The 13179-nt window shown below is 50.1% G+C and overlaps 2 non-coding genes across 2 annotated transcripts; both read right to left on the bottom strand.

Moving 5' to 3' along the window:
* Window positions 1–5678: 5678 nt before the first annotated feature.
* LOC115640177 lies at window positions 5679–5876 on the bottom strand. Its single transcript, XR_003997832.1, has one exon. It is a non-coding gene; the product is annotated as a U2 spliceosomal RNA (small nuclear RNA).
* Window positions 5877–6983: 1107 nt separating this feature from the next.
* LOC115640178 lies at window positions 6984–7100 on the bottom strand. The gene has a single exon (XR_003997833.1). It is a non-coding gene; the product is annotated as a U5 spliceosomal RNA (small nuclear RNA).
* Window positions 7101–13179: the final 6079 nt, after the last annotated feature.

The following is a 13179-nucleotide window of genomic DNA, read 5'->3' as shown; positions in this document are numbered from 1 at the left end:
AGATAACGGGGCATCCCCTGGGCACTTATTGCCAACTTGTCCCATTTTAATGAAGGGACTCTAACCCCTCTTTCCCGGGTCGAGGTAAAGGGACTCTAACCCCCACCTCCCTGTGTCGAGCGCTCGCTTACCTCTCCGGGGACTCAAACACCTGGACTGGGACTCAAACCCAGGCTGGGACTCTAACCCAGACAATTTGGATCCTGCACAAACCTGGACTGGGACTCTAACCCAGACCTAGACTGGGACTCTAACCCAGACCTAAGTTGTCAGGGACTCTAACCCCGACAACCTGGACCCTACTCAAAGGGTAGGTGGACGTTGCTGGATTTCTATGAGCTTCAGCAGGTTCACAGAACACGCCTTATCGCCAACGCAGAGATCAGATCACCAGGCAAGGCTCCTCTAAACTGGAGGATGCACGCTGCGTTGCCTCAGGGTCCGATCCCCCGCTGGAGAGTCAGACGGGTCCCGGCGGAGTCGCCAAAGATGTCAGGGACTCTAACCCCGACGGCAAAGTTCGTTGTCTGACCGCGAGAGAGACAGGCAACACCAGCAAGGTCCGATCAAAAGGTCTTTATTGACAAGTGCACGCATCAATAGAGAGCAATTCATCTCCAGAGAGAACCAGCCCGCTCTTTACATCTTAGTATAAGCCTATATAGACAGTTCCGTCGCGTCATAAATTATTCACTGGAGCAACCCACCCCCTTCTTCTAACAACTAGAAACTAGACTCCTTTAGTATACATGCATGCCTAAAGTTAGAAATGTAGGGGAGTTAAAAACAAACAAAGAACAAAACCAGGGAGTGAAAGCAAGGAGGCTGGGAAACTAGGGCTCTTATCAGTTCTTCCAACGAGCTGCTCCCAACACAGCACATCTGGTACTATGCCAGGAATGCAGCTTCTCGCTTATCTCACTTTTTCCCAGCGCTTGTGAGACATGCTGCTGCTTCTCAGTGTTTTCCACTCAGGGATTACCCACAAACCTCTGTTAGCCTGACTTTGGTCAGGTTGGCATACCTGGTTTTGTCTGCTATATCTTTATTCAGGCCTAACAGAAGTCAGAATGGGGGGTGGGCCTGGGTTCCCCTACGTCAGTGGTTCTCAACCAGGGGTACGTGTACCCCTGAGGGGACGCAGAGAACTTCCATCAATGCATCTAGTTAATTGCCTCATTTTACCACAGGCTGCAGAAAAAGCCCCAGCACAGTCTGTAGGAACTGACATCCCCGCACAGAGTGACTCGTACACACGGCTCTGTGCCCCAGGCACTGACAGGGGAGCGCAGGGCTCACACCCCCGGGGTGTGTGGATAATTCTCAGGTACAAGGAGACGGTTGCCAGCCCCGCGCAGTCCCCGGCGATGGGGACAGGCAGCTGTTTCCAGATCGGACACTCGGGGCCCACAAGTGACCTGCTGCCTGACACCAGCTCCTGGACTTGCCTCTTGGGCAGGAGACCCCCGGCCCCTCCCCCACTCTACCCCCTAATCTCCCCTCCCCAACCTGGGGGAGAACCCAGGAGTCCTGGCTCCCAGCCCCGCCCACCCCCGTGTTTCCATAGGGCCTCACCCAACGCCCCCCCCGAGCGGGGCAGCCCCGCGGGGCACATGGGGGGGGGGCACAGACGAGGCCGGGGGAGGAGCAGGCGCCCGGCAGCCCCCCACCGCACTGGGGGGCGGGGCCAGGCCGAGACCCGGGACACGAGAGTCGCGTCAGGGGCCGGAGCTTGGGGAGGGCGGGGCCGGGGCTCTCTGGGGGCGGGGCGGGAGGTGTCCGATCGACCCAGGGACCCGCCCTCACCTGGGCTCGAGGGGACGGAAGCGCCCCGGGGCAGGCTGGGAGTTGTAGTTCCTGGCTCGTCTCAGAGCGGAAGTGACGAAAGGTTGCTCAGGCAACGCGCCCCCTCCCGGTGCGCACTGGGAAGCGTAGTTCTCCCTCACACGCGGCCTCTATTGGAGGAGGGGCCGTAACTCGTCATGTCGCTGCGCCCCTCCCCGGTCCCTGATTGGCGGAGAGAGCGCGGGACAGAGACTCGGCGCGTGGGGTGCACAGGACAGAGTTCAACCTGCCCCCCAGTGTCCCCCCCGCTGTGACTCTCCTGCCAGCCCCGCCCCCTCCCCGGGGTGCCCTGGTGTGGCAGTGCCCTATTGGTATCTCCCTCGCCCTCTCCCCACGCCATTGTGGTAGTGGCCACTTCAGGCAGTGGCCCGTTTATCATCTCCCCCACCAGCACCATTGCAGCAGTGCCCCCTGGTGGCCATGTGCGGCAGTGCCCTGTTGGTATCCCCCTCAGCCATTGCTGCAGTGACCCCTGCTGGCCAGTTTGAGTAGTAGCCTGTGTGTACCTCACCTCTTGGGGCAGTAACGTGTGGGGCCAGCTAAGACAGTGCACAGTCTGTGACGTCTGGTGGCCACGTAGGGCAGTGGCCTGTATGTACCATCTCCTCTGGAGCGGTGACCACTGATGTCTTGGTGCTAAGATGCAGCCACCTCTGGGTTACGTGGTGGGGCTGTTTACAGGACAGTGGGGACAGCCCCCCCATTCCAGGAAGTAGGGGAAAGTGCGGTGTTCAGGGTAGAACATTCCACCTTCTACTGAACTGTGATGCTCTGAGCCCCTTTCCCTTCCATGAAGAAGACCCTGTGTGACTCCAGAGCTGGTCCAGTAACAGGTATCACCTCACCTGCCTTGTCTCTCTGGTATTCTGGCCAGTGTCCAACTTCCCCTTCACTGTTGGTCTTCAAACCTCCTCCAAGCCTCCCCCACAGTCCCTTAAGATGCCAAACCTCCCCTGGAGCCCAACCCTGGGAAGGGCACAGCACCTGAAAACCCTGCGGCACCATGGAGGGTGGTAGTGTCCACTGCCTTCATCTCCCACCAGCCGGGACGGACCCCACAGCATCATGGGAGTGGTCGTGTCTCCTGCTTCCATTTCCTGACAGCTGCTGCCAGGCCTGGCCCAGACTTCCCATTTCTGGTGCAAGTCTGGAAGCAAGTGCTGCCATGAGCGGTGCCAGGAAGGGTGGTGCTGGTGTCAGGAGAAAGCAGGAGGAGTAGGTGGGTCTGTGCTACTGCGGGGAGGTGCTTCCCTTACTGTGAAAGGGCCCCGCTATTAGAGGAGACGTCATCTCCCTGCCCTGCTACACTCTGCACCAGCCCCTGGTTGTCACGGGAGCAGGGCTGGTTCCAGGCACCAGTGTAGCAAGCAGGTGCTTGGAGCAGCCAATTCAAAGGGACGTGCCGTCCGGTATCGGGGCAGCACATCTGGATCTTTGGCGGAAATTCTGCGGCGGGTCCCCCATTCCCTGTCTTAGTCTTTGAGCTGCCACCAAATCTCTACCAAAGAGGAGGGGAGGGAGGACTCGCCGCCGAACTGCCGCAGAAGAAGCAGTGTGGTTGAGCTGCCGCCGAAGAGCCACAGCTTTTTTTTTTCTTTCTTATTTACTTTCTCCACACCGGTCATGGTTTTATAGACCTCCGTCGTATCCCCCTTTAGTCGTCTCTTTTCCAAGATGAAAAGTCCCAATCTTATGAATCTCTTCTTAGATGGAAGCTGGTCCATATCCCCTCATCATCTTTGTTGTCCTTTTCTGAATCTTTCCCATTCCAGTAGATCTTTTTTGAGATTGGGGCGATGGCATCAGCATGCAGTATTCAAGATGTGGGCGTACCATGGATTGATATTGAGGCGATATGATAGTTTCTGTCTTCTTACCTATCCCTTTCTTAATGATTCCCAACACTCCGTTGCACATTGAGTGGATGTTTTCAGAGAACTATCCACAACGACTCCCAGATCTCTTTCTTGAGTGGTAACAGCTAATTTAGACCCCATCGTTTTAGAGGGATAGTTGGGATTATGTTTTCCAATGTGCATTACTTTGCACTGAACAGCACCAACGTTCATCTGTCATTTGGTTGTCCCGTCACCCAGTTTTGTGAGATCTCTTTGTGGCTCTTCGCAGACTACCTGGGACTTAACTATCCTGAGCAATTTTGTATCATCTGCAAATTTTGCCACCTCACTGTTTACCCCTTTCCCCAGATCATTTATGAATAAGTTGAACAGTACTGCTCCCAGTACAGACACCTGGGGACAAGAGAGGGAAGATCCTTTTCTGACACTGGCAGACCAGGTGCTAGCTCATGCCAAGGCCCCTAGGCCTTACTGAAAAGTGACAAACGCATGGCTGGAAACTAGTCTTGCTCATCTGTTTGTTAGTGTTGTTAAAACAGGCATTAGAGTCATAAAAATGTGTTTAGAGTTTATGATAAGCTCGTGAGTTGCTGCATGCATTCTTCTCACCTATAATAGCCGTAACCCATGTTGTAAGATGATCTATAAGCGTTGGCACTAAAGCTGTAAACCCCCTTGCCGCCACCCCGCCACCAGTCAGGAGAGAAGCATTACCAAGTGTGAAATGCTAGTTTACCAGAAGAGGCGTCATCTCCTTTCCAACAAGAGAAGGCCCTGACTGAGACATCAGACAAGCCACTGTGGATCATCCGTGGACAAAAGACCTGGTTGATTGCTCCCTCTCACACACCCACGAGGAGGCAGAGACCTGCACAAACACTTGCCCCCATCAGCTTGAGCTCTGGGGGAATGGAATAAAAATCCCTATTGGGAAGAAACTGTTGTCCCCACCCCTGATGCTGCTTGGACTTCAGGGAGACAGCATGCCTTCTAAGCATAAGCAAGGGATCCCGGCTGTTTGGCTAGGGTTAGCCCTAAAGGACATACAGAGTTTGCGTGTTACAGCAGCTTCTACTACACCTGGGTGGCAAGCTAGAGTCAGGGAGCCCAAGGGGGCTGTCTGTGACTCCATGTTAAGGCTGTTCTACTGCCTGAGGAGATCACACTTGATGCTTGGTGGGTGAGATCAAAGTGTAGAACACACAACCGTGAGGAACCCCACTGCCTGCCAGCCCCAGGCGCCAGGGGTTCCTGCTCTCTGGGGCTCTAGCTGCACTAGGAAGGTAAGTTTTTAGCTTGCCTGGTTCAGAAAACCGGAGGGGAAAGATAGAGAAACCACATTACAATTTTTTAAAAAGAATCCTCATGATTTGTAAGTCACTGTTGTGATTCTGGGGATTTTCCAATAGTGAGGGTGGCAATAATGAGAAGTTAAGGGTTATTATTTAGCATTTAGATTACAGTCGGTTTGGGGGGGAAAAATCAGGCTTGGGGCCCCTGTGTGCCGGGTGCAGCATGACACCTAGTGCCTTGTCTCAATCTTACGAACCAAGATACATAGAACGTCGGTCGGGTGGGGAGAAGTCTGTGTAACTCATGCAGTTGTTGATGTACATGTAATCTCAAATATTACCAAGCCCCCACCCCAAGAAAAACAAAAACAAAAAAACAACCATCTCCCCAACAGACCCAGAGTCTGGAAAGCATTTGTCCCTCATACTGTTGAAAAGACTCACAGCAGAAAGAAAGAGTCCAGCTTCTTAAATAATTCTCTAGCCAGACAAAGAGGAACCTCTCACATCTGCAGACTCACAAAACATTTTCAAGAAACCCTAACTGTACTGTGTTTATCATAAAGAAATAAAAACACTAAAGATACCAGATTTTTCTGCTATTTAAAAAAAATCTGCTTGAAAGAAAGATCATCACAGTTTAACTCTTTTCTGTTTTTCTAACTAAAAGGTTCTCCCCTAAAGGAGATACACCATTCCTGGAAACACTGCAATACCAAGCTGATGCATAGGATAGATAAAACAAGCTCCTATTCAACTAATCCTCTCATTTCAAAAATCAAGCTAATATGCTCTTCTCACATCAAAGACACATCAGACATTATATTGACCAAAACACACACTATAGTTTGATCTTAGCTCCAGGGAACCAAGAAACAATGTTGACCCCTGCGCTCATCCATTTCTGCCTCACTGGGACGAGCTCCCAGACACGCAACAAACACCATAACTAGGGAACTCTACGGGAGACTGACTCACTTCCCCGAAATGACTCCAGTGGAAGAATTCAAAGCAAGAACCCTTAACACACAATTCTGTTCAAAGACAAGCAAGTCTTGCAGATGCCTTCCTCTCGCTGGTTTCCCCTCTAGACTCCTAATTTCCATAAACCCACCCACTGACCTGTGACTACCAATCTCTCACTCTTAACTCTTACAGCAAACCAGGGCAAAGAAAGCCTACGCAAGCGCTATTCCGCAGCCCCAGTGCTCTTTTCTGCTCCTTCCCACGCAACTATCTCAAACATACAGTCAATTGCATCAAAGCAATTCCTCGCTATTTGGGGCATTGGTGCCCCTTAGTCCCTCTGAGGTGATCGGCTGGTTCCTTCTGGCCATAAACGCTAGGAATCTGACTCAAAGGGCCACAACCTTCCTCCTCTTCCGCTCCTATGAACTATCCCTCATCTGGGCAAAACCTTTGAAAACACTGGTGTTTTCCCAACAGGAAAGGGATGGACAATTTCTCTTCTGTGGGGAGACAAGGGAAACCATGCAATCACCTTCTGGAAGGTATATTAAGGAGGGCGGCATAAGAACCCTCACGGACTAGATTAAGAAAGCAGCTCTTCAACTGACCTTCCAACAATGACAAACTAAAATCTGTAAGAGCAGCCTTTCAACTCAGGGGCCCAATAATAAGCTGTTGCCAATAACTAACCAAGGAGTTACAAATGACACCAAACCACACACTCTTAGGACAAACCAAACGTTAACACAAACAACAATGCATTTTTTTGCTGCTCTTCAACAGTGATAACCAAAAACTTACAAAACTGAAGAGCCAGCAGAATACACATCACAAAACAGTCCTCTGCTACCTAGGAAGCCATCTCACTAACACAATGAATTAAAAAAAAAAAAAAAAAAAGGCAGAAAATCCCAAACAGTCATTTTCAGAGCTTTGAGTTGTTTTCATACACTAACAGAAAAGCTTGAGCTACTGACAACAGTTCAGGTAGCATTCTGTTCTTTTCACAACAGGAAACAGCCTCACCAAAACAAAGCCTCAAAAAATTGGGTACAAACTCATAAATGTTCCTCTCTACAGAAATCTTTAGTAAAAGGTAAAAGATTTATACAAATTGAAGAGAAAAACAGAGTGCAGAGAATACAGGGCAGAGGCGCTGCTGGGGCAACCGCGTATGCTACCACAAGTCAGGGTGACTACTCTCACAGCCCGCTAAACCGCTAGCTTTTAGAGGAAATGGAATTGAATCGATTGACAGCCTGTCATAAACAGATAGCTAAGGGTGATAGCTAAGGGTTAATGTCTCTTTCACCTGAAGCACCTGACCAGAGGACCAATCAGGAAACCGGATTTTTTTCAACTCTGGGTGGAGGGAAGTTTGTGTCTGAGTCTTTGTTTTCTGTCTGCCTGCTTTCTCTGAGCTTTGGAGAAGTAGTTTCTACTTTCTAGTCTTCTGTTTCTAAGTGTAAGGACAAAGAGATCACGTCCCAACTTTTCCAATAGCTCATCGGTGCGTGGCATTGGATAGTTGTCCGGATGAGTTACGGCATTTAGCTTACGGTAGTCCACGCAAAAGCGTATTTCCCCATCTGGTTTGGGTACCAGAACCACTGGAGATGCCCATGCACTGGTAGATGGGCGGATTATACCCATCTGTAGCATGTTCTGGATCTCCCGTTTTATAGCAGCTTGGGCATGAGGAGACATCCGGTAGGGTGGGGTTCTGATTGGGTGAGCATTACCTGTATCAATGGAGTGGTATGCCCATTCAGTCCGTCCCGGGGTGGCTGAGAACAATAGGGCGAAGCTAGTGCACAGCTCCTTGATTTGTCGCCGCTGCAGACGTTCCAGGGTGGTTGAGAGGTTCACCTCTTCCACGCCACCATCTTTTTTCCCGTCGTAGTAGACACCGTCAGGCCACTCAGCATCATCTCCCTGGACTGTAAACTGACAAACCTGTAAGTCTCTGGAATAGAAAGGCTTGAGAGAATTAACATGGTACACTTTAGGCTTTAGTGAGGAATTGGGAAATGCTATGAGGTAGTTTACAGTTCCCAGGCGCTCTTGGACCGTGAATGGCCCTTCCCATGATGCTTCCATCTTATGGGCCTGTTGCGCCTTCAAAACCATAACCTGGTCTCCTACCTTGAAAGAACGTTCTCTGGCATGTCTGTCATACCAGGCCTTTTGCTCTTCCTGAGCATCCTTTAGGTTCTCTCTAGCAAGGGCTAAAGAGTGTTGGAGGGTGCTTTGTAAGTTGCTTACAAAGTCCAGAATGTTAGTTCCTGGAGAAGGCATAAACCCCTCCCATTGCTGCTTCACCAACTGTAATGGTCCCTTAACCTCGTGACCATACACAAGTTCAAATGGTGAAAACCCTAAACTGGGATGTGGTACAGCCCTGTAGGCAAACAGCAATGGCTGCAACACTAGGTCCCAATTATTGGAGAAATCGTTGATGAATTTTCGTATCATGGCCCCCAAAGTTCCATTGAACCTTTCCACCAGGCCATTGGTTTGATGGTGGTATGGGGTGGCAACCAAGTGATTCACCCCATGAGTTTCCCACAGTTTTTCCATGGTCCCTGCCAGGAAATTAGACCCTGAATCTGTAAGGATGTCGGAGGGCCAACCTACCCTGGCAAAGATGTCTGTTAGGGCCAGGCACACAGTGTTAGCCCTGGTATTGCCTAGAGCTACTGCTTCCGGCCATCGGGTAGCAAAGTCCACGAAAGTCAGTACGTACTGCTTTCCTCTGGGCGTCTTTTTTGGGAAAGGGCCCAGAATATCCACAGCTACTCGCTGAAATGGGACCTCAATTATGGGGAGTGGCTGGAGAGGGGCCTTGACCTGGTCTTGAGGCTTTCCCACTCTTTGGCACACCTCACAAGACCGGACATACTTGGCAACGTCCTTGCTCATCCCCTCCAAGTGGAAGGACTTCCCCAACCGGTCCTTGGTTCTGTTCACCCCAGCATGGCCACTGGGATGATCATGGGCTAAGCTTAAGAGCCTCCCCCGGTACTTAGTTGGAACCACCAACTGTTTTTGCGGCTGCCATTCTTTCCGGTGTCCACCAGAAAGAATTTCCTTGTATAAAAGTCCTTGGTCTATAACAAACCGGGATCGATTAGAAGAGCTGAGAGGCGGTGGGGTGCTCTGTGCCGCCGCCCAAGCTTTCTGAAGGCTGTCATCTGCTTCCTGCTCAGTCTGGAACTGTTCCCTTGAGGCTGGGGTCACCAGTTCTTCCTCAGACTGTGGACTTGGGCTTGGTCCCTCTGGAAGCGATGTAGGTGATGTGTTTGTTTCCGTTGCTGGTGCACCTGAGGTTATTTCAGGCTCTGGCTGAGCCTTTTGGGTATGGCTGTCTGTTGCTTCTGCCAGTTTTGGCTCGCTGGCGCCCTCTGGCTTTGAGTTTGAAGATGTGGTTGCACTTGCTGGTGCTGGTTGCTGTTCCAGTTCCGGGCCTGAGACTGGAGATGCTGTGGCTGTTTCAGTGGTAGGCATGGAATCCGGGTCCACTACCTCTGTCTGGGTCTCTGGTAACACAGACGGGGCCTCTGTGGACGGCTCAGGAACAGGAATGGGTCTGGAAGCTTGCCTGGTTTGGCTACGGGTAACCATTCCCACTCTCTTGGCCCGCCTCACCTGGTTGGCCAAGTCTTCCCCCAGTAGCATGGGGATAGGATAATTGTCATAGACTGCAAAAGTCCACATTCCTGACCAGCCTTTGTACTGGACAGGCAGTTGAGCTGTAGGCAAGTCTACAGCTTGTGACATGAATGGGTAAATTGTAACTTTTGCCTTTGGGTTGATGAATTTGGGGTCTACGAAGGATTGGTGGATAGCTGACACTTGTGCCCCCGTGTCTCTCCACGCAGTAACCTTCTTTCCGCCCACTCTCAAATTTTCCCTTCGCTCCAAGGGTATTTGAGAGGCATCCGGGCCTGGGGATCTTTGGGGTGATGGTGGTGTAATGAATTGCACTCGCATGGTGTTTATGGGACAGTTGGCCTTGATATGTCCCAGTTCATTACACTTAAAGCATCTTCCATCTGATGGGTCACTGGGCCGAGGTGAGTTACTGGAGACTGGTGAGGTGGGTGTCTGTGGCTTTACTTGGGTGGTATGTGGGGTCTTTGGCTGTCCTCGGTTGTAGGGTTTATGGTCTGTGTGCCCCCTGAGGTAATCGTTCCCCTTGACAGTAGCTTTCTTGCTTTCTGCCAGTTCCATCCATTTGGCTCCAATCTCCCCCGCCTCAGCGAGATCTTTGGGTTTTCCATCTTGTATGTACCGTGTGATGTCTTCAGGAACACCATCCAAGAACTGCTCCATTTGTATGAGGAGGTGCAGTTCTTCCAAGGTTTGAACGTTGTTTTCTGTTATCCAGGCCTCATAGTTTTTTGCAATGTAGTAGGCGTGTTTGGGAAATGACACCTCTGGTTTCCACTTTTGGGTTCTGAAGCGCCGACGGGCATGATCTGGGGTTATCCCCATTCTGTATCTGGCCTTGGTTTGAAAAAGTTTATAGTCATTCATTTGCTGCTTAGGCATTTCAGCTGCCACCTCTGCTAAAGGTCCACTGAGCTGTGGCCTCAATTCTACCATGTACTGGTCTTTGGGGATGTTGTACCCAAGACAGGCTCTTTCAAAATTTTCCAAGAAGACCTCGGTGTCATCACCTGCCTTGTAGGTGGGAAATTTCCTGTGCTGTGGAGCAATAATTGGCGCCGGGTTGTTAGGGTTGGCTGGCACATGCAGCCCAGCTTTTGCCAAGTCCAGTTCATGTTTTCTCTGTTTTTCCTTCTCTTCATTTTCTTTTTGTTGTTTTTCCATTTCTTTTTGTTGTTTTTCCATGTCTCGGCGGTGGTCCGCCTCTTTGGCTGCCTGTTCTCTTTGGTAGGCTGCCTCTCTTTCTCTCTCTCTTATTTCCATCTCTGTTTGTTTTATTTCCAATTGTCGCCTGTGTTCAGCTTCTTTGATTTGTTCTTCGGCCTCCATTTTTGTCTTGGTAGACATGGTTCCTGTTTTCTTGTGTTGGGGTGCCCTCCGGTGTTTATCTTCTGAACTGCAGGTTTTCTGTTGCCTCCTGAAGTCTGCCTAGCAACAGTGCCTTTAGCTAATCTTCAATGTTAAGTAAACCTGAAAAACCACTTTATTTGCATATATATAGTGCTGGTAATGACTCTCAATGGGAGTGCTATTGTGTGACAAAAGACTCTTAATAGCACCTTAATGATTTCTTGCTTAAGATGCAAGCTACAAACTGCCAGAGAGAGCAGAAAAAAAATTCTCTCTGGTTCCCTTTTAAAACCAAACTGTTTCTCTCTGCTAAAAAGCCCTTAGCAGAGAAAAGAAAAATATAATATTCCTACTGGCTTCTGGATTCTGTCTATCTCCCACCGCTGCCACCATGTCATAACCTTAGTCCCAGATTTGGACCTTAGCGTCCAAACTATGGGGGTTAGCATGAAAACCTCCAAGCTTAGCTACCAGCTTGGACCTGGTACTTGCTGCCACCACCCAAAAAATTAGAGTGTTTTGGGGCACTCTGGTCCCCCTGAAAAACCTTCCCTGGGGACCCCAAGACCCAAATCTTTTGAGTCTCACAACAAAGGGAAATAATCCTTTTTCCCTTCCCCCCTCCAGGTGCTCCTGGAGAGATACACAGACACAAGCTCTGTGAATCCAAACAGAGTGACTCCCCCTCTCCGTTTCCAGTCCTGGAAACAAAAGCACTTTCCTCTTCACCCAGAGGAATGCAAAATCAGGCTAGCAAATCCAACACACACAGATCTCCCCCCCCCCGATTTCTTCCTCCCACCAATTCCCTGGTGAGTACAGACTCAATTTCCCTGAAATTTCCCAGTAAAGAAAACTTCAACAGGTCTTAAAAGAAAGCTTTATATAAAAAGAAAGAAAAATACATACAAATGGTCTCTCTGTATTAAGGTGACGAAATACAGGGTCAATTGCTTAAAAGAATATTGAATAAACAGCCTTATTCAAAAAGAATACAAATCAAAGCACTCCAGCACTTATATTCATGCAAATACCAAAGAAAAGAAACTATATAACTTACTATCTGATCTCTTTGTCCTTACACTTAGAAACAGAAGACTAGAAAGTAGAAACTACTTCTCCAAAGCTCAGAGAAAGCAGGCAGACAGAAAACAAAGACTCAGACACAAACTTCCCTCCACCCAGAGTTGAAAAAAATCCGGTTTCCTGATTGGTCCTCTGGTCAGGTGCTTCAGGTGAAAGAGACATTAACCCTTAGCTATCACCCTTAGCTATCTGTTTATGACACAGCCCGAGTTGGATCATCAGAATCGGGGACACAGGGAACAAAACCAGCCCCTTGACCAGGGACTTGTTTCGCTGCGCGCAATGCATTGTGGGTATGCAAATAAGATGCTCCGGCTGTTTCCGGTGCTCAAAGGAGTCTTTTCTCCGGGCTGCCTCTGCGCCTTCCCCAGCTGGGTGGAGATTGGGATACGGCAGAGGTGGAGAAGCTGCTCTCCTGAGATAGTCCCGCTGATGCCCAGGCGCATGGAGGATGGAGCCCGGACGAGAAGCCAGAGGCACTTGGCCCACAGCTCAAATCCGGAGCAAAAGCACACACTTTGCAAAGGAACAGGAGCCAGGTTCTCGGACATGAGATTCTATCTGCTGGCCGGGGTGCAACCCCGCGTTGTACCTGCTGCTTGGTCTGCCTCTGCTGCAAAGTAGCTCAGGAGGTCATCTAGTCCAACCCAATCCCCAACTAAATCATCCCAGCCAGGGCTTTGTCAAGCCTGACCTTAAAAACCTTTAAAGAAGGAGATTCCAGCACCTCCCTAGGGAACCCATTACAATGCTTCACCACCCTCCTCGGTGAAAAAGTTTCCCTAATATCCAACCTAAACTTCCCCACAGAACATGGGACCATTGCTCCTTGTTCTGTCATCTGTTACCACTGAGAACAGTCTAGATCCATCTTCTTTGGAACCCCCTTTCAGGTAGTTGAAAGCAGCGATCAAATCCCCCCTCATTCTTCTCTTCTGCAGACTAAACAATCCCAGTTCTCTCAGCCTCTCCTCATAAGTTATGTCTTCCAGCTCCCTAATCATGGGATCAGGGCCGGCGGTTTTTTGCCTCCCCAAGCAAAAAAAATGTCTGCCCCCCCCGTCCCAGCCCTAGGGTCCCCCCCCCGCACCCGCCTGCTGCCCCAG

This window comes from Gopherus evgoodei, unplaced genomic scaffold (assembly GCF_007399415.2).
Source record: "Gopherus evgoodei ecotype Sinaloan lineage unplaced genomic scaffold, rGopEvg1_v1.p scaffold_228_arrow_ctg1, whole genome shotgun sequence".
Classification (NCBI taxonomy): domain Eukaryota; kingdom Metazoa; phylum Chordata; order Testudines; family Testudinidae; genus Gopherus; species Gopherus evgoodei.
The sequence above is the reverse complement of the archived record's forward strand: the minus strand, read 5'-3'. Positions and strand labels throughout refer to the sequence as shown.